Genomic DNA, 24704 nt, shown 5'->3' with positions numbered 1-24704 from the left:
AATCTGAGATTGTTTCTCAGAAGTTGTGTCACTACTGCTTTCAGAAAGGAAAGGAGAATTATGGATTTTCACTTATGTGAAGGGCAAATGAAACAATCAAGAAAGACAGAAGTAATATTTTGACCTTTCAAATGAATTTCCTTTGATAGAACTCCTGTAAAATAGATGGGCCAGACAATCAGGAGGCCTAGCTTTGACCTTCTTCTTCTAGACAGATCTAGCTGACTTCTGAATACATGCTTTTATGAAATGAATTTAATTTATACTATATAGCCAGGTCATGGAGAATGTATCCTATCATTTATTTTCTTGAAACTTAACTGTGATAAAAATTATCAGAATACTCTAGCTAGCACCTAGGCTGCCATTCTGTTGAACCCTAATCATTTTCAAGGTTATGGTTTTTATCTCAGCATTTCTTACAAAAACTGTGAAATTTTTTTTGTTAAATAAACGTGCCAGATACACAGGTTGAAAGCTCTGTCTATAATGTGGTCCTAAACTTGGAGCTTAAAATTAAAAGGACTTACCCTTTGTAAGTACTCCAACATTCCTTTGAATATCAAATAATAAATTCATAGTGCTGGATATCCCAACAGGATGACAGTCTGGTTGCTTATATGAAGTACTTAAATTTACACAATTGCAATTCCAAAGCCTTATTGCTTCATTTATCACCATAAGTGCCAGACTTCTGCCGTATTTTGTAAGAAAAGCTGTTCTGCTTGTATGAATTCCCATAGGAACAGACACAAATATTATGTCAATTTAATCGTTAAGTATTGAAGTCAGGGGTCCAAATCATATTTAATAGCATGATTTATTTTCTATCTTTAGTTTTATAGGATACACAACAAGATTCTATCCTTAAATATTGCTTTTTATTTTTAAAGTCTGATGATAAAAACCTAAGCTTAAGAACTGTCAAGTGATTTATGATATTTCATTTATTTTTCAAAGGATTGGGGTGTCACCAGTAAGCCTATTAGAATCATAGGTTTAAAGTTGCTCCATTTTTAAAAGACCAGCTGCATAAACAAGTGTACAAGCTTTGTAATTTAATTCTATGTGATTTTTTTAATACTTCAAAGTCCCTAAAGAGGAAGCAGTTTTTCTTAGGACATGTCATAAATAGTTGTTTATGTCATTACGATCTCAAACTTTCAAATACATTCAAGATGTACTTTATAGATATTAACACTTGTTTATTGTACTCATTACAACCTCAAGATGTTTTTCCTTTTGTCTACATAAATTTCCATTTCTTCATGAGCTGATGTCCACATGGATAGAATGTGGTCAAATGGAGGAAGACTACTTTTAACTAAACTGGAAGGGTGGGTGGTCTAATAACCATTTTTTATACAGTATAAACACTTTAATGCTGTCTATTTATCTGATTCTTTGTAGTGCTGGGCAGAGAACCCAGGGCCTCATACGAGGCAGGTGCTCTTTTTCTCGTGAGATAGAGTCTCACAAACTTTTTGCCCAGGCTATCCTGGAACCACAATCTTTCTGATCTTAGCCTACCTTTCTGGTACCCTACTCCAGTATGTAGCTTGTTCTGCATACCACAGTCAAGACAGACTTCTCTTTATGGGAATTCTCTTTAAAAGGGCCCTTTGACCACCACATTTACTCTCCCACTTCTCCACCTCCATCCCTATGCCCTGGAGATAATTGGTTGGTTGTCTGTTTTCATAATTTTTCATTTCAATAATGCATAGATTGAATTCTGGGAGTTTATAACCTTTGGGGATTGATTTTTTTCATTCAGTATAATTTTTTGAGATTGATTCAAGTTGTTGAATGTATTTTAGGACAGTCTTTATGGATATAAGATATCCATATAAGAAAATTGAAAGCACTCCTGTATTCTTTCATACCACAGTAGAATAAAACTAGAACTCAAAACAAGAGAAACTGCAAAAGATACCCAGATATATGGAGATTGAACAGTACATTGTTGTACAAACCATTGAGTCACTGAAGAAATGAGTGGGGTTAGATTTTTAAACTTTTAAATATAATAAAAACAGTATTTGCCAGAAACTATGAGACACAGCAGAGGCAAGGCCAAGATGAAAGGTCATAGCTGTAAGTACCTACATCCAAAAGAGAGAGGTGAGCAGAGCTTTCTCAAATAAACAGCCTAATGATGCACCTCAGACTCTTGGAAAAACAAGAACAGCCAAGTCCCAAATTAGCAGATGGAATGAGATTATAAAGATTAGGGCAGAAATTAATGGAATGAAGTCTACAATATAATAATCAATAAGACAAAAAATGATTTCTATAAGAAAGAAAAAAATATAAAACCTCCATAGTAAAGGAACAATTTAACTTTTTTGCTTTTTAAATAAGTTAGGGTATAGAGTAGTCTTTTTTTTTTCTACTCAAAAAACAGCCAAACTGACTCCCCCAAAAGAAAGAAAAGACCCAAATTAAATTTAGAGATGCAACAAATACCCAAGAAATGTAGAGGCTCATTAAGTAATACTTTAAAAATCTATAGTCTAATGAACTGGAAAATGTAGAGGGAATGTATACTTTTCTATATAAATTTACCTCTAATATGCTACAGGATTGAAGCAGTAATAAAAGTCTAATGACAGTGGGTGCCAGTGGCTCATGCCTGTAATCCTAGCTACTAAGGAGGCTGAGATCTGAGGATCATGGTTCAAAGCTAGCCCGGGCAGGAAAGGCCATGCTCTTATCTCCAGTAAACCACCAGAAAACCATAAGTGGCATTGTGGCTTAAGTGGTAGAGTGCTAGCCTTGAGCTAAAGAGTTGAGGGACAGCACCCAGGCCCAGAGTTCAAGCCCCACGACCACCCCCCCCCCAAAAAGAGAGAGAATCTAACAAAGGAAAGTCCAGAGCCAGATGGATTCATGTCAATTTATATCAGAACTTTAAGGAACTAATACCAGTGTTCCTCAAGCTCTTCCATGAAATACAAAGGGAACGATTACAATCAAACTCAGTCTGTGAAACCAATATTATCCTGATACCAAACCTGACAAGGATACAATGATTAAAAGAAAATGATAAAAAAAATACCCTTTTTTCCTTATTGTTTAGTAGAATCTTATCTATATATTTTTACTCTGTTTACATATACACACATAAAACATGAAATTATGTAGATTTACAGATTTAAAATGTTGAAATTAACCTATTAATTAAAGCACACATTCATTTTATTTTGTCATTTAGATTGAATTTGTCTATATCCTAGCATACCAAATACAGAAAAATTATCGCCTTTATACTGAAAATATATTTCCATAGAAAAAAAATTAAAGATCATTGTACTCCCTAATTCAGTCTAATAAACCACTGCAGGGTTGGAGATCAAAATATTTCTTTGTTCTGATTCCAGCAGATTTGCTGTTGAGGATTTTTTCCCCTTACATAGCCAATGATGACTCAACTCTCTTCATTAGCTGATGGTTATCTGAGTACATCTCCTTACCCACTGCCTAGTGCTTGCTTTTTCTCTTGGCAGTGATTATCTTCTTTAAATTTCTGACTGACTGAAAGTTTCCTTTGCTCTTCTTTTCTAATGCCCCTCCCCTTCCTCTGTCCTAAAGGAAAAGCCTGGAGCATTCAGAACCAACAGTAAAAGTGGCTTCATGGAAGGCTTCCTTCAGGAAGGTCATTTAAGTAGCAATCTAAAGGATAAAAAAGATTTAACTAGAAGAGCAGGAGGAAAAAGCACTTGAAACAGAGGAAAGAGCATAGGCAAAGACCTTTGGTGAAAAGGAGCAAGGCATGGATGAGGAGTGGGGTAAAGCTAGTTAGGAATACAGAGATGTAGCCATATTAAGAGTCTTGCCCAAAGGCAGATACTAAGAAGAAAAGATAGGATCAGAATTCAAGAAATCCACCTCTGAGACCAAGCAGGTTCACAGTGGGTACACACCCCGGAAGACAGATAAGGAGAGTCCTATGATGTAGGAGCACAGAGAAGAGGTTATAGGGCTTGTTTTTAATCTAAGAGTATGGTTTAAATAAAAATGCTGCAGATAAGATACCCTAGGGAGAGAATATAAAGTAAGACTTGATGTTTACCTAGAAAGGCTCCAGCAGTCAATGGCCAAGGATGGCCAGGAAAGCAGAAGTCCGAAACAAGGCTTTCTAGTTCATGTAGGCTAAGAGACAAGAAACCCCTAAGGAGGATATTAGGAAAGTTGTTTTGCTGCTAAGAGGTCAGGTAAAATGAGGACTGAACGGCCTCTGTGTATGGCTTTGGCAGAGGCAATCTTGGAGGAGGTGTGGTAGGGCTCAGAGGACAGGGAGCATGGACAGGAGATGAGGAAATGGCGTGAGAACACTTGGGCAGTTTTATACAGAAGCTTATTTGAAACAAGGAAAATCCTAGATAGGCCTGTGGCTACAGCTGCACAGAGATGTGAAACCAAATGATGTTTTTCTTGTTTTATTGGAAGAGATTTGGGTTTGCTTAAAAGTCAGCATAAGAAATGTGCTTAAAGGAACAGATTGAGAGAGAGAAATAATGCTTCTGTGTGGCAAAACAAGAGAGAAGAAATCCCAGGCCTGGCCTTGGGAAGGATGAGGGGCACCCCTCCTTTGGATCAGCTCTGAAGGTAGGGATTGAGTTTCTTGTGAAGGTGTGGGTATTATTGGAGAGTACCTTCTCTTTGGGCAACAGGAAATCAGAGAGCAGTGCTATGGGAAGAGCATTGTAATTTCAGAAAGTTTAACGAGCTCAGGGGAGAAGGGTCAGTATTGATCATCCAGGAGCCTGACTCTTGTGTTTCTAAACCTGAGCTGGGCAATGGATTTCCTACTTGACCAAAAACACCTTTTTCTCACTACTTGTGACTTTTGAGAAGAGTGTTCATAGGACACCATTAGAGTGATTTGGGTGGTTCTGAGTTTAGGTTATCTGCCAGTTTGTTTCTGCTAAGAATGAGGTCAACATTAAAGAAGATATGAGGAAGAGTTTGGAATTTTTTTAGGCACATTAAAAAAAACATTTGCAGCAATTTATTTATTGATTGATTTCAAACTGCAATCTTCAGATCTCAGTCTCCTGAGTAGCTAGGATTATAGGCATGTGCCACCTGTGCCCAACTGGGATATTGATTTTTAACAAAGGTCAAGACAATTCAATGAGAAAGAAGAGTATTTTTAGCCAGTAGTATTGGGACAAGTGGATATTCACATGCAAGAGAATAAAAGATGAACTCAATATAAAGATGAACTCAAACCAGATCAATGAACCTGAAGATAAGAGATAAAACTTGTAGAGAAAAACATGGGCTGACATCTTTATGACTTTGGATTAGGTCACAAAAGCATAAGCTACAGCAACAGAAAATAGATAAGTTGGCCTAAGCTAATAACTATTAGGCTTCAAAATATAGAAGCCAGGGGAAGACAATAGTGCTATTACAGAATGGTGGGAAATTTTTACTAGTTACCTGTTTGACCAGACTTACATTCACAATATAGGAAAAATTCTTGAAAACTCAGCAATGAAAAGTTTTAAAAAACTGGACAAAGGAATTGAATACATTCTTAAATGCAGAAATTTCCAGTGAACACTTAAAAAAGACAATATCATTAGTCAGTAGAGAGTAAATACAATGAAATACCATTTAATCAAGTAATGGAAAAAGCAAGTGTTAGTGGAAATATGTAGAAATGGGAAACTGTGCATTACTGAAGTGAAGGATATGGAAAGCTTCTTTGGAAAAGTTTAGCTTCATAAAATGAAGTATAGATTAAGCTAATGACCTTATCTGTATGGAATATACCTATTATGTTCCTAGATATAATCATTTAAATGATGGAATTTATGCCATGTACATTACATCCATTGTATTATGAATAAATGCTAATTATGCTAAATGTATATGGTACTATGTGAACACAAAGGGATGTGAACCCTTCCCTATGTCAAGGGTACTAAGCATCATCTTAAGTAAAATCAAGTAAAAGCAAGTATTACAAAAAAAAAGATTCAAGAATTACTAAGTCTATTAGCATGAATATCTGAACCAGACTAGGTCAGGACCATTCTCCTAAGATTTTTTTTTTTTTTTTTGGGTCCAGTCGTGGGGCCTGAACTCTGGGCCTGGGCCCTGTCCTTCAGCTCTTCAGTTCAAGGCTAGTGTTATCACTTGAGCCACAGCACCACTTCCGACTTTTTTTCTTTTTGCTTATATGGTGCTGAGGAATCGAACCCAGGGCCTCAGGCATGCAAGGCAAGCGCTCTACCACTGAGCCAACCTTCCCAGCCTCTCCTAAGATTTTGCCTTGAGATCTGGTTATGGTTTGTATCTTAAATATCTCCCAAAGGCTTATATGCTACAGGCTTTCTTGCAAGCCTGTAATTCTTCTGGGAGTTGGTGGACCCTTACAGGTGAAAGCTAGCAGAGGGAAGTTAGGTCATAGAGGGAAGTTACCCTTGAAAGGGACACTGGCCCCTTCTCACTGCCATGTTCTCCTATCACCATGATATACTGCCTGACCACAGGCTCAAAAGTAACTGAACCATCCATGATCTTAATCCTCAGAAACCATAAGCTAAAACAAACAATCCTTCCTCCTTTTGAGTTGATTTTCTCAGGTGATTTGTCACAGCAACAGAAAGCTGACTATAATTCAGATCCGAAGGATCATCCAGATTATCAGAGCAAAAAGTGAGAGGCAATCCAACATGTAGAAATACATACTTAGAAAGCTGCATTATGTTCAGGAAACTAAAGAAAGCTAGTGTGGCCAGGACACAAAGTTTAGGGCAAGGAATACAGAATGAAGCAGGTCAAGTTTCCATAGATGTGTTATGGCTTTGAGAGATAGTCATTGTGAGAAGGAGTGTTCTAATTAGTGTTTTGAAAACTTTACTTTGGCTATGTTAGTTAAAGGGGCAAGAATGGAGCACTGAGTACCAATTGAAATTACTCACTGATCTGGATTGGTCGTGATACAGCTATTCACACTAGAGAGTTAAGCCATACAAGGAAACAAATGGATGTATCTACAAGCTATTTAGGAGACGAAATTGGAATAATTTGCTGACCACCAAGATGGATAGGTAAGCAATAAAGGGCAAGACTCTTCTACATGCTATATTTTTGGAGGTAGGAGGCTGGATGTTAGTTCTGAGCCAGAGCTGTTCCCTTGGTATATACAACTTCAGTTAACATGACTGGATTTTTTTTCTGCCAAAAATACCTTCTTGTTACAAAAGCAGTCACATATAATATAGAGTCATGCCATTTAGTGATAGAAAATATTTTGGAAAAGTACAAATTGAGAAAATCAAGCAAACAAAATTTTTAATATTTGCCAGATGAATTGTGCTCAGGGAGTCTCTTTTGTCTTAGCTAACAACCTCTGTGTTTTATTAGAAGGTACTTGGCACAGTGTTGTAGAGATCACCTGTCATTTAAGTTTCCTCATTTGATGAAAGTAATGCAAGTAGACACTGAAATAATTTTCTGGCATGTTACTCCCTTCCAACGAGAAATATCTGGAATGAATTCAGTTTTAGCAATTTCTTAACTTCCTTGGCCAGCCCAAGTTCTAAAATGTCAACTTAGTTCTTAAATGATGTTTCTATTCCACAGTTACATGGAATAGAATAATGTTTTGTTCTCTTAAAACTTCAAAAAGCCACTTGGGTGACTTAACACTAGACTGAGAGCCAGGTGCCAGTGACTCATGTCTGTAATCCTAGCTATTCAAGAGGCTGAGATCTGAGGATCTCAGTTCAAAACCACTTCAAATAAGAAAGTCCCAGAGACTCTTCAAATTAACCACCCAGAAATCAGAAGTGGGAGAATTCTAGCCATGAGCAGAAAAGAGGCAGCACTCCGGCCCTAAGTTCAAGCCTCAGTACTGGCGCGCACACACACACACACACACACACACACACACACACACACACACACATGCACGCACACACACATACATGTACACACAACTACAATGAAATTAATTTTAATTTATACCATACCCTTTCTTTTGAATGACTCTTGCAGAGTTAGTTATGGGCATGCATACAGTTGGATTTAAAAGCAGTGCACAGAGGCAACAGGTGAACCCTGTGAAGAAAACAAGATACACATGGATGGGATGTAAGTAAAACAGACTATTTAAGAAAAGCACCTCTGTACAGTATTTTTACAATAAAAAAAAACATAAAAAAAGAAAAGCATCTTCCTGGCCACTAGTACTTTATTTCTGATGTAGTACTAACGGAAAAATATTAGAAACACATTTAAAACATTGTGAATATTTTGTACACAATAAAGCTTGAAGGAATTGTGTGTTTGTGTGTGTGTCCGTCTTGAGGCATGAACTGAGGGCCCAAGTGTTGTCTCGAAACGTCTGTGCTCAAGACTAGTGCTATTTCTTGCTTTTTGGTAGTAAATCAGATATAAGAGTCTCAGAGATTCTCAGAAATTTTTCTTCCTAGCCTGGTTTTGAGCCAAGATCCTCCAATCTCAGCCTCCTGAGTAACTCAGATTACAAGCATGAGCCACTGGCTCCCAGTTTTGAAGGAAATTTAAGCTAAGAAAATAAAAAAAATCCATTTAGAGAAGATACTAGTATATATTTTAAAGATTATTATCTTTAAGTAGTTATACAAAGAGGTTAGCATTCAACAAATTAGTTTATAAGTATATTGCATCTTGACCGATGTCACCCTTTCATCATTCTCCATGGTTTGACTTTGACAAGACTTGAACTCAGAGCCTGAGTGCTGTACCTGAACTTCTTCTGCTCAAGGCTAGTGCTGTACCTCTTGAGCCAAAGTGCCACTTCCAACTTTTTCTGAGTAGTTTATTAGAGATAAAAGTTAACAGTTTTTCTACTGGTTTTGAACCATGATCCTCAGATTGCAGCCTCCTTAATAGCTAGGATTATAGGTGTGAGCTACCTGCACCCGGCTTCATTGACATTTTTAACAATACTGTTCACACGAACTTGCATGAGCAAGAAAGGAGCAAGAACTGTGGTTACTTATTTTTCCCATGAAAATAATGTAGTTCCCCTCTATTTGAATTGTCTCCATATTTGTTACTGTCAATATAGACTCAGTCTAAAGACTAACTCCTTACTGTTGATAAGCATGAACACATTTTCCAAATGTGCTTATTCTATTATATATTTTAATTTCAGAGAATTGTTTGTCATTTGAAATGGAAACTTTATGAGTGGAGTGTTGTCGAAGTTTAAAGATAAAGCCTGTCCCAAGTCCTCAAGGACACGTTCACTGGCTGTGTGAGATTGGATAATTCGCAACCCCTTTGTGCCTAAATTTCCTTATACACAAAATGGGGGAGGTCATAAAATGCCCATCCCATATAATAAAAATAAGCTGGGACACACTGAAAACATTTAGAATATTGTTTGAAACATAGCAATCTCAAAAATAAATGTAAGTTTCTGGTTCTATTGTTACACTAAGAGCATTTTCCTCTCTAACCCCCACCTGAAAATTAACTTAATCTTCTGTTGCTGTTTATTGTGGTTTTCTTTGTTGTATGGAGGTTTGGGCAGCATTAAGGACAAATTAATAACTGGTAAGTTGTATGAATTAGATTTACCTAAAACTAGGTTATTTGCTATCCTATAATTCCTTCCAGAGATTTTTGCAATGCAATGAAATCCAAAACATTCACATTAAGAAGTAGTAATTTTTCAATGATAACATACAGTAACTTTCAGAAGTTACTTGTTATTTTTTAAAAGTCTTTGACTATATGAATTGGAGGTTAATATTTATAAGGTAGCCAAAATTGGAGGCATTTGGTAATTGTGCTTAGAGAACACATGTTTTAATTTTGTCACACCAATCATTTCTTTCTTTCTTCCATCCATACACTATTTTTAACTATGTATACCTTTTTGTTCTGTTGGTTGGTTACATAATCTTTATTAGGAAATACTTTTCCTTGAACAGCTGTAAAATATTACATTTCCTTTGGTTTAAATTTATATCTTTTAAATTCAAGTCCACTTGTCAAAGACTTTGAAAATTTCTTCTCCAAGGCATTTGGGCTAGTAGGAACAATATAGATGTGGACCCCACCCTTGTAGTTTTGAGTATGTCAGGAAAGATAGGTGAAGCCAGTGTTAGGAAAGAAGAATTAAATTATACAAATTGAGTGTAGAATAACAGGACATTAGCTAATTGAAGTATACTGTTGCTTTTATTTTTTTACTTTTGTGCTAATATTTTAGTTTGCTAGTAAGTTCAAATTACTTTCAGGTTAGAAAAAGTGTTTATGAATTTTAAGAATTTACATTTAATTTTTTAATCAATTTAGGTACAGTAGATCCTTTTATTAAATAGCTAATGGGTAGACTTTGAGCATTTGATTTTTCTAAATTATTTGTTGACTGTAATGTTTGTTGTGAAGTTGAAATGAGGAAAATGCAAAAAATGATAAAGAGGACCAGACATAGTGGTGCATGCCTCTGATCCCAGCTACTCATGAGATAGAGGTAGGAGGATCAGTGTCCAAAGCTAGCACTGGTCAAAACAAGATCCTACTGAAAGGGGCTGGGAAGGTGGCTCAGTGGTAGAGCGCTTGCCTTGCATGCCTGAGGCCCTGGGTTCGATTCGTCAGCACCACATAAGCAGAAAAAGCCGGAAGTAGCGTTGTGGCTCAAGTGGTAGAATGCTAGCCTTGAGCTGAAGAGCTGAGGGACAGCACTCAGGCCCAGAGTTCAGGCCCCAAGACTGGACCCAAAAAAAAAAAAAAAAAAAAAAGATCCTACTGAAACTAAGTTTAAAAAAAAAAAAAAAAAGGCTGGAGATACGGCTTAAGTAGTAAAGCCACCTGCCTAGGAAGTATAATACTTTGAGTTCACATCCTACTACCACTGAAAGAAAAAAAAAAAAATGTATGCCTAAGTTTGTGTGACCACTTGTGTGTAGACTCCCAATACAGATTGAACAGTCTCAAACCCAAGTTCTGGGTACTGAGGGGCCAAGTGGTCACACTACAGGGTCATTGTTCTTGTTCATATATATGCTCACTTGGGAAGGGCTCTATCCATGCATGGATCCCTGGCTATCACAACATGGCACTAGCTTGTATGACTCACAGATATGTTACCAGCATCTTTATGGCACTCTAGGAGAGATCATTTTGAGGTCTTGGGCAATCTTGTTCATATCCTGAGCCTGCTGGTGGCTCTGGTAGTTCTGTCTGTCTGCCTCATATAACAGCTATGATGTCATTAGGAATTTTTTAATATCTGTTATAATCATGGAACTGTAGTGGCTAATTTGGTTTCAAGCTTGCTAGGTAGGTACTCTATCTATTGAGCCATGCCTCCAACCATTTTTCTTTTTCAGTTATTTTTCATGTAGGGTTTTGTCATTTTTTACCCAGGCTAACCACCAACCTTGATCCTCCCAATCTCTGCTTCCCAAAGAGTTGGATTACAGGAGAAGATACTGTCCCCAGACTCACGATTATTAATCTTAATTGTCAACTTGATTAGATTGAGAAACTCTTGGGAGATTAGTAAAACTCATCTCTGGATGTCTTAGGCCATTTGCTGATACAATTCGATTTTGAGGGATCTTACATAATGAATAGATCTATTTCTTGATGGATTCATATGATGACAATTTGGGGAGGTGGAGGAAAGCTAGTCAGTGAAGCTTAGCTGGAGAAAGTAAGTTATTTGTGTGTGTCCTTGGAGATATATCTTACTCTGTCCCCTTTCTATATTTCCTTTTCCTTCTTCCTGTCTACCATGTGAGCTTCCCTGCTTATACCATGCCCTTTTCTATAATAAACTGACATCTGACATCTCTCTAAAATCATAATCCAAAATAAACCACTTTTCTCTGAAGTTACTTCTGTCAAGTATATAACTTAGTTTTGAGTTTTGCAGGGTCTCACAGCTAAGAATTAGTCTAGAGTCTCAAAGGAGAGTTTAAATGTGAACATTTAAGAACTATTAAAACTTCAAAGACTCTTGGAAATGGACTAAATACATTTTGCATTGTTAAATCACCGTGAGACTTTGTGGGAGCAAGGTTGGAATGTTATGGTAAAAAGAGATGTATTTGGGAGTCAAATTGATGAAGTATAGACTTGTGATGATTTTGTCAGTTTGAGAAACACTAGGATTGAGAGAATATCTAGGATATCAGTGAACACTTCAGGGTGTATCTGAAAGGCATATCCAGCCACAGATGCTGAAATCTCTGATGGAATGAATAGATTAATCCTTTGATGGAGTTGTTGGGATGTGGTGGAAGGTGGGGCTTAGCAGGGGAAGTAAGTCACTTAGGACTTACCTTTAGAAATTTATCCTTTTCCCTGGCCTGATTCTGTATTCCCTTTTTTTTTTTTTTTTTTTTTGCCTTCTGGCTACCATGATGTGAACTTCCTTGCTCTACCATGCACTCCCTACCATGATGAAGTGACATTGCTAAAAATATTGAACAAAATAGAAGTTCTTTTAGTTATTTCTGTCAGTAATATGAAAGTTAATCACACAGAACCAACCACTCTTATATACATACTCTACTGTTGGCCAAAATTTCATTATACAGTACATGATTACACATGTTATACAATTATATCTTAGTTAAGTATATATACATATATAGCATATATCCATACATATATGCATGTATATATGTATATTGTACCCAGAAAGCTAGCCACAACCCTAGAGTAACCATTGTTGATAACTTCATGCTTCTTTATGGAAATACATCTTTTTTTAATTTTGTATACAAATTGGATTAAAACACACCCATTATTGTGTATTTCCTTTACTTAAGATTGTTGTATAGGCATCTTTCCCTACCCATGTTTATTATTTATTATTATTACCATTATTATAGAGTTCTACTTAATTCTTATTTTTCTTATTGATAATGTTAAGTTGTAAGTTTTACAGAAGAATGTATATAGGGGCATCTTTATTTCCATTCCTTGTATGAGGAACAGGGAATGTTTCTTCTCTATTTCTGGCTACTGTATCCTGATATAGTAAACTACTTTTTTGGGGGGAGAGAGAAGGGAAGGGAAGAGTACATAGTAGAAAACTACTTTCTACCTGAACTGTGCCTCCCAGTTCTTCCCTTCTCAGAAGCTATCATTCTTAGCATACACTTTATCTTTTGAAATTATCATTTTATTTTTATATGCTTTTACTTACTTAGTCTGAAATTAATCCTCCTACCCAGTCATTGATAGAGATATCAAATGCTCAGTGAATGTGTTGCCATAGCCAACTGATTTTCTAATATTGGTGTTAGAGATTATATACTAGCATGAGAAGGGAATTCTTGTTGGTGGTGTTTCAATTTCAGGTTTTATTCCTTGTGATTCTTAGTGGATGTAAAACATAGTGGATGATCTACATTTTATTTCATTTTTTGTCAGTTGTGGGACTTGAACTCTGGTCCTGGGTGCTGTCCCTCAGCTCTTCAGCTCAAGGCTAGCACTCTACCACTTGAGCCACAGCACCCACTTCCACTTTTCTGGTGATTTATTGGAGATTAGAGTATCACGGACTTTCCTGCCCAGGCTGGCTTTGAACCGAGATCCTCAGATCTCAGCCTCCTGAGTAGCTAGGAATACAGGCATGAGCCACCGGTGCCCAGCTGCATTTTATTTTTTAAAATTTTATTTTATTATAAAGATGCTATACAGAAGGGTTACAGTTACATTAGTTACATTAGTAAGATAATGAGTATATTTCTTGTTGAACATTGTTACCCCCTCCTTTGTTTTTTCCTACTATCCCTTCCCTTCCCCACCTTCCCCACTCCTCTTCTCACCCCCCAAAGTTGTAAAGTTCATTTCCAGCATAGTATCTTGTGAGTATCATTGTTGCAATGGGTCATCCTGTGTCTGTTTCAGCATTTTATTATTCCCCTTCCCCTCCCCAAATTAGATAAATGTATATCCAAGATGCAGGGTACCAAAATCAAATACAGTGACAACAGGAGATATACCATATGGAGAAGAACATACAAAAGAAACAAAAAAATCACATACTACATTAAAAATAACAACAAAGAAAAACCTCTTGTGTCCATATCTTGGGGTTCATTTAGCTTAGCATCATCTTATATAGTCATATGTACATAGCTTTTGACCTTTTCTGCTCATCTGATAAGATTACCCTAGATGTATACTAATTATTGCAAATACGAGAAACCATGGGACCTATGTTTTTTGGGTCTGACGTACTTCACTTAATATGATTTTTTTCCAAGTTTTTCCATTTCCTAACAAATGAGAAGTGTCATTCTTTCTGATGGAGGCATGGAATTCATGTGTGTTTGTGTGTGTGTGTGTGTGTGTGTGTGTGTGTGTGTGTGTGTATCACATTTTCTTGATCCATTCATCTACTGAGAAGTGTCACTGGATGCTCCAAGAGAAGTCACACAAGTCCCAGGGGGGCATAGAACACATTTAAGTTGTAGGTAACATTGAAGTTTCAAGCAGCAAATACTCTCACAGAATAGGTCAGATGGCTTCCTGTCCTGCTTGGTGCTCAGACTAAGTGCTGGGAAGGTGGGTGGAACCTGGACTATCATTCACCTTAGATGTAAGTTCTCTAAATGCACAAAGTAGTTTGGTTCTTAAAAGCTTTAAGCACAGAGCCACCGGTGGCACATGCCTGTAATACTAGCTACTCAAGAGGCTGAGATCTGAGGATCATTGTTCAAAGTCAGCCCTGGCAAGTAAGTCCATGAGACTCTTATCTCCAATAAACCAATAGAAAACTGGAAGTGGCGCTGTGGCTTAAGCGGTAGAGCTCACACCTTGAGCTGAAGAGCCCAGGAACAGCGGCCAAGCCCAGAGTTCAAGCCCCATGACCAAACAAACAAAAACAAACAAGAAAAAAACTTTAAGCACAGAAAGAAGCTACTGAGATATTGAGATATTTTCTCCCTGTTTTCTTTCAGGTTGAAATAAATAGTAATGGTTACAAGCAAATCTTCATTTGACATCAGAGAAGAAGCATATGACAACATAAAATAAGAGAAAACTGTCTGTAAGTAGGCTATTAAGCATGACAGATAAAGACTCTTGATTCAGTGTTATACCCAGTGAATTTGAAGTTTTTACCTCTTGAATAAAGCTTTGAAATGAGCCCAGGTAAACCATTTTGTTCTATGCAAGACTATAGTAATCCTATTTGAGAAGTTACATTCATTAGCAAAATATACCCAAATAAATTTAGCTAGGGACACAGTGTTTAATTTAATACTATTATGATAATAACTATCATAATTAGTTTCAGATTTGCCTTCGTTCCCAAAGGACAGTCTTCTTTTTCTTTTTGATGCATGCTTAAAGCATGAGAATGACAACAAAATTAATGTCATGACCTTTATGGCCTATTTATGGTTTTTCCATATTGTACCCTAAAGGACTTTTGGAGTAGCTACACATCTAAAATAAATCACTTAGTATGGGCAAGTTAAAAAATTGGGTTAATTGGGTTCACCTGATCCTCAGCCAGTAGCACCTCAGTCAATATAACATTTCATATTAGACAACAGAGCCCAATTTTTGTTATACATTATCTCAAAGCCTCACCTGTGTGTTCTGTAATGTCTAGGGGGAAAGTGTCCTTAGTAGCTACTTTCTAAATATGTGCTGTTTTCTCTGGCTTGTCTTTTTTTCAGTGAGGAAGTCACTGATTTCATATTCATAGCAAGAATGTGCTAGTACCAGCTAGTGGGTCTTTCTACATGAACACTAACAGCATCACTGTCTCTTCAAATGGACTCTTTCCCTTTGCCAATTTCTCAGATTTTCCATAAGCAATCATACTTCTAACATAGTCTTTGGGTTGTGAATCTTGGTTCTCATTTCCTTTTCAAGGGTTTGTATATTTCAGTGAAAATCAATGTTTGCATCCCAACCATATGTAGATACATTGGAATTTTTAAATCTTCACATTCAGTTGAAGAAAATCTGTAGCAGTTTTCACAAATAGTTTTTAAGTCATTTTCATATGTTGGGTAAATTCATAAAAATACTTTGAAGCCAGGCACAGGTGGCTCATGCCTATGGGGACTGAGATCTGAGGAACATGATTCAAAACTAGCCCCAGGCAGGAAAGGCCATGAAGTAGTGATATGGCTCAAAGTGGTAGAGCATTAGCCTTGAGCAGAAGAGCTCAGGGACGCTCCACCACTGACCGAAAAAAAAAATAAAAAAGAAAGAAAGAAAAGAAAGGGCTTTGAGTAATAATTTACCAATATCTATAAAAATTTTAAACCAACCCAGAAATTTCTGGTTGTGAATTTATCCTACAGAAATTATCCTATTTTGTACAAAGTTATATGTATACAATTGCACATTATACAAATTGGAGGTTTATAGTCCAGGCTGGCCTAGACATGATAACCTCTCTCAAAAATAACCAGTTCAGCTAGGCGCCAGTGGCTCAAACCCTGTATTCCTAGCTACTCAGGAGACTGAAATCTGAAGATTACAGTTTGAAGCCAGCTGGGACAGGAAGATTTGTGAGACTCCTATCTCTAATAAAATATAAGCTGTGACTCAAGTAGTAAGAGTTCTGGCCTTGAGCAAAAGAAGCTCAGGGACAATGTCCAGACCTTTTGTTCAAGCCCCAAGACCCCTCCCCCCCAAAAAAGCGGGAGGTGGGGGAGATTGATAGAATAGCTCAAGTGGCAAAGTCCTTGCTTAGCAAGCAGGAGACGCTGACTCAAACCAGTACCACTAAGTACACACACACACACACACACACACACACACACACACACACACACACACACACACACACACACACACACACACACACACACACACACACACACACACACACACACACACACACACACACACACACACACACACACACACACACACACACACACACACGCATGCACTCTCACCAGTTTATATACTCCACAAGAATATGAGAAAAGCTATAAAGCATGGTTGAAGTTAGTGGGAAATGAAGCAGAGCAGTGAAGGTTTGTTTGTTAATTACATATTATAAAGATAATTGATGAGATTTAAATTTAATGCTGAAATTTGTAGAAAAGGAAAAAACTAGACATGGCAACTGAGAGATAAATGTGCTAAACTGGCCACAGTGAGAGTCTGAATGGAAGGGAGGTGAGGGGCAGAAATGGAATGTGTTGATAGCCCACCAGGTGGTCCACAGAGAGGTAACCAGCAGGTGAAGGAGAAGAGAGAAAGGGGATGTGAGGAATTTGAAATGCTCTTACAAAAATTACATCAACTTTCTGTAAACCCGCTTAGTTTAAAGACGATTTTGTCCCTGTGCAGATAAGAGAAGAGCTAAAGTAGTGGAAATGTGATCATGTCTAAAATAATAAATTAAATCCATTCAACCAGCTAAACTGATTGACAGGAACAAGATAATGAACTGTTTCATAACAGATACCCTTGGCAAATGACAACCTGCTTCTCCTGTGGTATTTATTTCACTGCTTAGTGTTCTTTATTACCAGATGATATTATCTATTCCTTTGTGAAATGTTTTCTTCTTCATCAGTGGTAACCTTGTTGGCCTGAAGGACTTCTCATTCTGTTAGAATTGGAAGCCAGACTAGAAAGTCCAAGGATGTTCTGTTTGATATAAAAAGACCTAAATCAAAAAGCTAGGCACCAATGTCTCAAGATAGTAATCCTAGCTACTTAGGAAGCTGAGATCTAAGGATCTTGGTTCAAAGCCTGCTCAGGGAGGAAAGCCCCTGAGAATTTTGTCTCCAGTTAACCACCAGAAAGCCAGAACTAGATCTGTGGCACAAATGGTAGAGCACTAGCCTTCAGCAGAAAAGCCTAGGGACAGAACTTAGGCCCTGAGTTCAAGTCCAGAACTATCATCAAACAAACAAAAAAGATCCAAGTATTTCTAACATCTGTCTTAGATATTCAAACACATAAGAAATGGAAGGATAGTTTAAAGTCATCAAGCATGAAATGTATTGTATTTATAGAAAAAGCAGCCTTATTAACATACTACATAGATAGATGATGTTGGAAATTTTTGTTTCTTAGGACTTATATCTGTGAGTAATGGAACTTTAAACTTTAAACAATGGTATTATATCTGAAAATCTCTCTAACTTGATACCAGAAAAATTGAAGTAGTGAGGACTGGTTTGTTTGTTTGTTTGAGACAGTTCTCAATGTGTATATAGCCTGACCTGGCCTCTGGACCCTCTTGTCTCAGCCTCTTGGGTGGGGTGGTAGGATTGCAAGCATCGTTACCTCTCCCAACAACATGAGGACTTCTTTTACATTTACATAAAATAACATTTAAATCATGTCAGGATTGGTGCAGTCCAAAAACACCAGACAATTGTATAAATTATAGGAAATTTATATTTAGTTATCTGTCAGTTTTAATTATGGAACAATATTAAACATATAACTAGGAAGTAAAGTTAAAATGTTGGAAAATTAAGAATTTTTTTTTTCTGAATGGCAACATCAGATCAATACAACATAGGAAACAGAGCAAAAAAGTTATAACTCTCTAGGGAAGATAACATCTGATTAACAGTTGTTGACAGAGAACATCTCAGAAAACAGGAAATCTCCCAGGAGCTGAAACACATAGGTTTCCAGATAGAAAGGGCCACTAAGCATTTGGCAAATGGATGAAAGTAGGCTGAGATGCTTTTTTTGTATATGTGTGTGCTGATTCTGGGGCTTGAATTCAAGACCTGGGCGCTGTCCCTGAAGTTCTTTTGCTCAAGGCTAGAGTTCTACCACTTGAACCACAACTCCCTTTCTGGTTTTTTGGTAGTTTTAGTGGAGATAGAGTTTCACAGATTTTCCTGACTGGATTGGCTTTGAACTGTGATTCTCAGATCTCAGCCTCCCAAATGACTAGGATTATAGGTGTGAACCACTGACACCAGGCCTGAGATGTTTTTTAAACATTTTCTGTAAGCAAAAGATTACTTGCAAAGAACCACAAATCACAGTATTTCTGAATGTCTTCACATTAACATTCGCAACCAGATGCCACTGAAACAATGCCCTTAAATTTCAACCTGAAATTCTGTACTTAGAAACATTATTAGTTAACACTTTTTGTCAATTAAGAGATAAATTTTAAAATTCTATGGGGAGACGTCAATAAATAATGTCTAAAACTGAAACAATCAAAAAATAAGATTTAGGGGCTGGGAAGGTGGCTCAGTGGTAGAGTGCTTGCCTCGCATGCATGAGGCCCTGGGTTCAATTCCTCAGCACCACATAAGCAGAAAAAGCTGGAAGTGGCGCTGTGGCTCAAGTGATAGAGTGCTAGCCTTGAGCTGAAGAGATGAGGGACAGTGCCCAGGCCTAGAGTTTAAGCCCCTCGACCAACAGAAAAAAAGAAAGAAAGAAAGAAAGAAAGAAAGAAAGAAAGAAAGAAAGAAAGAAAGAAAGAAAGAAAGAAAGAAAGAAAGAAAGAAAGAAAGAAGGAAAGAAAGAAGGAAAGAAAGAAGGAAAGAAAGAAAGAAAGAAAGAAAGAAAGAAAGAAAGAAGATTTAGGCTTGAGCATAGTAGCTCACACCAATCATTTCAGCTACTTTTAAGCAGAGAATGGGAGGATTGAGGTTCAAGGGAAACTCAGGCAAAATTGTTGCCAAGACTTCATCTCACAGTGGTGGTGTGCACCTGTCATCTCAGCTGTACAGGAAGTGTAAGCATGAGGATCAGGGTCTCAGACTGGAAAAAGTGTGAGACCCTATAAAAAACTAATTAGAGCCGGGCGCCGGTGGCTCACGCCTGTAATCCTAGCTACTCAGGAGGCTGAGATCTGAGGATCGTGGTTCAAAGCCAGCCTGGGCAGGAGAGACCATGAGACTCCTACCTCCAATAAACCACCAGAAAACCGGAAGTGGCGCTGTAGCTCAAGTGGTAGAGCACTCGCCTTGAGCTGAAGAGCTGAGGGACAGCACCCAAGCCCAGAGTTCAAGCCCCATGACCGACAAAAAAAAAAAAACAAACTAATTAGAGCAAAAAAAAAAAAAAGACTAGGATGTAGCCCAAGTGGTAGAGCACCTGTCTAGCAAGCATGAGGCCCACATTCAAAGCCAAGTAACCACTGTAAGATGAAATAAGATTAGAACTATAGTCTGAGGAAAAGGACATCATGGCTACATTTTTTAAAAATATAAGGTATATACATATATTTAAAGTAGCTTTTCTTTACATTTTTAATTGTGAAAAAATTGTTCTATTTATACAGAAATCATAGATTGGAAAGAGGTAAGACAGGAGGCGTGGATACTAGCAAGTAGCTGAGTACCTACCCTGAAGCAGTGATGGTGGTGATAGAACAGAATAATTGTTTTGAAAAATACTTCTCAGGAGCTTAGTGTGCAGGCAGGAGATGCACTGAGTTTGGAGGTAGCCAACTGGAATATGTTGACACCATCTAATCACACAATACTGTGATCTGGAACCTGAAGACTAGAAATTAAATTATAAAATTCTAGGTAGAGCCATCAAAGTTGGAAGAAAATTTATAGAAAATCTGTGAAAGGGAAAGAAATTGGGCCTGGACTACAATATATTTTCCTAAATAGATTTGTATTGAGGCAGAAAACGACTTTTAAAACATTATTAGCCTCCCTAGATCAGTTGTACATATAGCACAAAGACCTCTGCATGAGGTGAATAATTAGATCTTATGTTTGGAAATAATGTCATTTGTCTTCTAAGTATATTATACTGCATTTCTCTATATTTTTAATGCCAACAATTAAAATTAATTTCTTTTTTAAAAATACTAGAGAATTTTATGAACATGTATACCCTGTTTTTCAACAGTATTTTTGTAAATTATTTTCAATTTACAGAATCTAGGTAACTCTTCTCTTGGACAAATTATCTGTCCCCTCCTAAGCTGTGGGAACTAAGATGACGGAATGTGGGGTTAAAGATGTAATGGCATATTTGGGAGAGAACTCAAATGGTATAATTACTTAGAAAGGCTAACTCATATTCCAACAAAATAAACACCAGGAAACAGATACTGGAAAGCGGGGTGGTCGCGGGGAGGGGGGACAGATGAATGAAGAGAGGAAGAGAGAGAACACATTCATAAAATTCAATGCATATCCTGCAAAATTAAGAAAATTAGGGAAAGGATGGTATTGGGAGGAATGGGGGAGAATGATGAAAGGAGTGGCATTGATCAGGATGCTTTGCGCTTACTCACAAACAGCTTTTGTTGAATGGCAATGCCTTTGTATAACTACTTAACGTTCATAAAAATATGCTTAAAAATAAATTTAAAAATAAAATATATAAGTTAAAATAAGCAAATTAATTATTTCCAAGTTTTAGGAAAAGCTTTGTTTAATAATTAAACATATGGGTTACTACTCAGAGAAATAAATTTTCATGGTTATTTAGGAATTTAAAAATAACAAAATAAAGCATGGATATGCATTTTTTATACGATGTATTGGTCATTTAGGAAAATAAGTTTGTGTGCTTTTTAAAAATGTGAACCTATAAGCCACTGAATTGCCAACTGTGATATTAAATGGTTGCATAACTAGAATGTTTCTACACATTTTTTATTTCGAGGTAATTAAGTGATTTCATTGCATTCATGAAAGAAAATCATTATGGGGCTTTTGTTTCTCTGTTGTGATAACATTGTCCATAAGGTATCTTCAAAGCAAAGCTGAGAAATTTGATCCCTAAATCTGTGGTTGTTTTATTACTGGAAATGTTCTCATCCTAAAATTCTTTGAAAGAATAAATTATGAAGATCCTCAGAGTATTAGAAGTCTCATTAACAGCACAAGTAGCATATATTTGAAGTCAAATGGGAAAAGTTAAAGTCTTGAATGGTTGTACTGCTTTGATTGCACACCACATGCCAAATCTAATTGTGTGCTAGTTGTCCCATTACTGGGTAATGTGAATGGCATCTATGTAAAATATGAGTCCATTAAAATTACTTCCACAAAAAAAAAACAAACAGAAAAGACAGTAAGTAAGTTGGCTTGAAAATGTACATATTGGTGGGAAGTGTGGCTCAAATAATAGAATGCCTGCCTAACAAACAAGTTCAAACCTAAGTATTGAAAAAAATACTTTGAGGAGGGTGAATGAACATTTTCTCACCCTGCTAGTAACTTTTGGGGAATAGTCATGTGTATCTAAGAAGACCTCCTTAGAGAATGTAAACGTAAGGAATTTAGGACTTCTTCCAAAGATTAAAGATACAGTGCCTCGAAGGGTCTGAAACTAGCCTCCCAGTGACACTCTGAAGTTTTTTTCTTTATCAGTAGCTGGCATTAAACATAGGTGAATTTGAAGTACTTTTATTTTGAACTTACTAATAGCATATGCCTATTTAGGGAAGGAAAAAAATTCTAAACATTAATATTTTATGTCAGTATAAATATGAATATAAGCACTGAGAATTTACTAAGTGGATTAACTTACGTAGATTAAGCCTTAGCTTCTCTGATCCTTTAGCGCCAATTTGAGAATTTAATTTGATTGGTAGGATAGATTGAGATAGAAAGAAGCACTTATTACAGTTGAGTAATGATGAATACTATTATCAGTTGATTTATGTACAGTAAGACTATTATTTTAACAAAATTGAACCTGAAGGTATTTTGATCCTCTTAGTCATAAGAAACATGAACTCCATTTCTTTTTTTATTATTGTAAAAATACTGCACAGAGGGGTTACAATTACATGGGCAAGATAATGAGTACATTTCTTATCAAGCATTGTAGCCTCCTGCTTTGTTTCCCTTTCCCATCCCTTCCCATCCTCTCCCCCCTCCCTCTACCCCCCCCCCACCAAAGTTGTAAAGTTCGCTTTCAACATAAGGACTTGTACATCTCATTGTTGCAATGGGTCCACCTATATCCCTATTTAAATGATTTGTTTTTCCCCTTCCCCTCCACAGATTATACTGACATCAAATACAATGAAAGCAGGGGTTATACTGTGGAGGAGGAACATACAAAGGAACAAAGAAATAATCTTATAAATGTGTTAGAAACAATTGCATGAAAGAAAAAAAAACATTTGAACTCCATTTCTTAAAAGTAGCTTTTTAAGCTGGGCGCTGATGGCTCACGCCTGTAATCCTAGCTACTCAGGAGGCCAAGATCTAAGGATCATGGTTCAAAGCCAGCCCTGGCAGGAAAGTTCATGAGACTCTTCTCGAATTAACCACCAGAAAACTGGAAGTGGATCTGTGGCTCAAGTGGTAGAGTGCCAGCCTTGAGCTGAAGAGCTGAGAGACAGCACCCAGGCCCAGAGTTCAGACCCCACGACAAAAAAAAAAAAAAAAAAAAGTAGCTTTTTAAAGTACCAGACTTGGTGGAACATGCCTATAATCTACTATTACAGCAATTTTGGGAGCAGAGTCAGAAGGATCCAAATTTAAGGCCAGGCTGGGCAAAATTAACAAGACTTTTTCTCAAAAAACAAAACACAAAAGGACTGTGGTTGTAACTGAAGTGGTAGAGTGTTTGAGGCATGTAGAAGGCCCTGGGTTCTACCCTGTAATGAAAATCAAGGCTGATTTTTCTTTTGAAAAAAAATCCATGAACACAACTTCTTTGGAGAACAGACAATTACCACCCCAAATTTCCGCTTAAGTTTTACCCAAGACATATGAAAACACCTTTCTACACAAAAACTAGACACATTTTTATTCATGATAACCCGTAGATGGCAACAACTCAGATGTCCATCAGTTAATGGTTAAATGATTGTGTCACACTTACCTGATAGAACACTACTACCAAACTAGTACCATTTTGCCAAAGGGATGTATAATATCCAGTCTAGAAAAGCTATGATCTATGAATTCACTGACCAATTCTGACCTCACACCTGAAATCTTGTGGGACTATCACCATGTTATCAAATCAAAGGGCACAAAATCATGGTAGAATCAAAACTGGAAGAAAGCCTCGCACAGCAGTAACTACCCAATCAGAGCAGGATAACAATAGCATTATCTCAATGTACCAAGAAGAGCATGCTAAAAATTGCTCATTATAAGACACTGAAAGAATCATTACTGTTTTTGCTAGTTTTGTGGCCAATGTTATTATGTTATTATGGCGTTTATCTGAATGTTCATGGCTATCTGGTGATGTAAGACATATCTATTCCCAGGAAATAGTTTCCTGAAAATAGTTTTCTAGATTGACACCTGCATTGCAATTCTGTGATCAGTGTTCATGCAGACACAGAGAGCAAGCACTCACCACACAACTGTACATGATCTGATGTCTGGAAGGTTTTTGAACTTGGAAGTGATTATCTTTTTTCTCTAAGGTTGTAGATTGAGATTTAGTTTTAGGAACCTTGGCAAAGCAGCATAACAAAGACAAGGCAGTATTTGCCTCAGGCTCCTCAATAAAGAGGAAATGGGGAAATTTCTATTTCCAGCTGTCACTTTCTTAAGTAACAGATTCACCTAATTTTCATTTTTAATGAACCTGCTTAAATATGATATATTAACTAAGCAATCATATGAGTGATTTATAAAGCTCCTTTTACTAGATCTTGCCATAATTGATGATATTTGCTGTTTGCATTCTTTAATTTTTGTTCCTTTTTGATAGATTGTTCTACTTACTATGCTTTTCAGCAATTTAAGAAAGGTCAGATCATAATATTCACAGATTCTTATATACTTCCCAGGACACAGTGCTTACTCCCT

General features: G+C 36.9%; 1 protein-coding gene across 13 annotated transcripts in view; it reads left to right on the top strand.

Moving 5' to 3' along the window:
* The window catches only part of Znf438 (zinc finger protein 438), a 146573-nt gene that overhangs the window by 85428 nt on the left and 36441 nt on the right, over window positions 1-24704 (top strand). For 8 of the 13 annotated variants that reach the window (XM_069998239.1, XM_069998243.1, XM_069998238.1 and 5 more), the window contains one exon: window positions 14943-15031. The exons of 2 other annotated variants lie outside the window; for them this stretch is intronic. The gene's annotated coding sequence lies outside the window, so the exon portion shown is untranslated. Of the gene's footprint in view, window positions 1-8019; window positions 8116-14942; window positions 15032-24704 lie in introns of all 13 variants that reach the window. 3 more of the 13 variants (XM_069998248.1, XM_069998241.1, XM_069998240.1) reach the window with 1 other exon arrangement.

Source organism: Dipodomys merriami, unplaced genomic scaffold, assembly GCF_024711535.1.
Source record: "Dipodomys merriami isolate MVZ:Mamm:240054 unplaced genomic scaffold, mDipMer1.0.p SCAF_51, whole genome shotgun sequence".
Classification (NCBI taxonomy): domain Eukaryota; kingdom Metazoa; phylum Chordata; class Mammalia; order Rodentia; family Heteromyidae; genus Dipodomys; species Dipodomys merriami.
The sequence above is the reverse complement of the archived record's forward strand: the minus strand, read 5'-3'. Positions and strand labels throughout refer to the sequence as shown.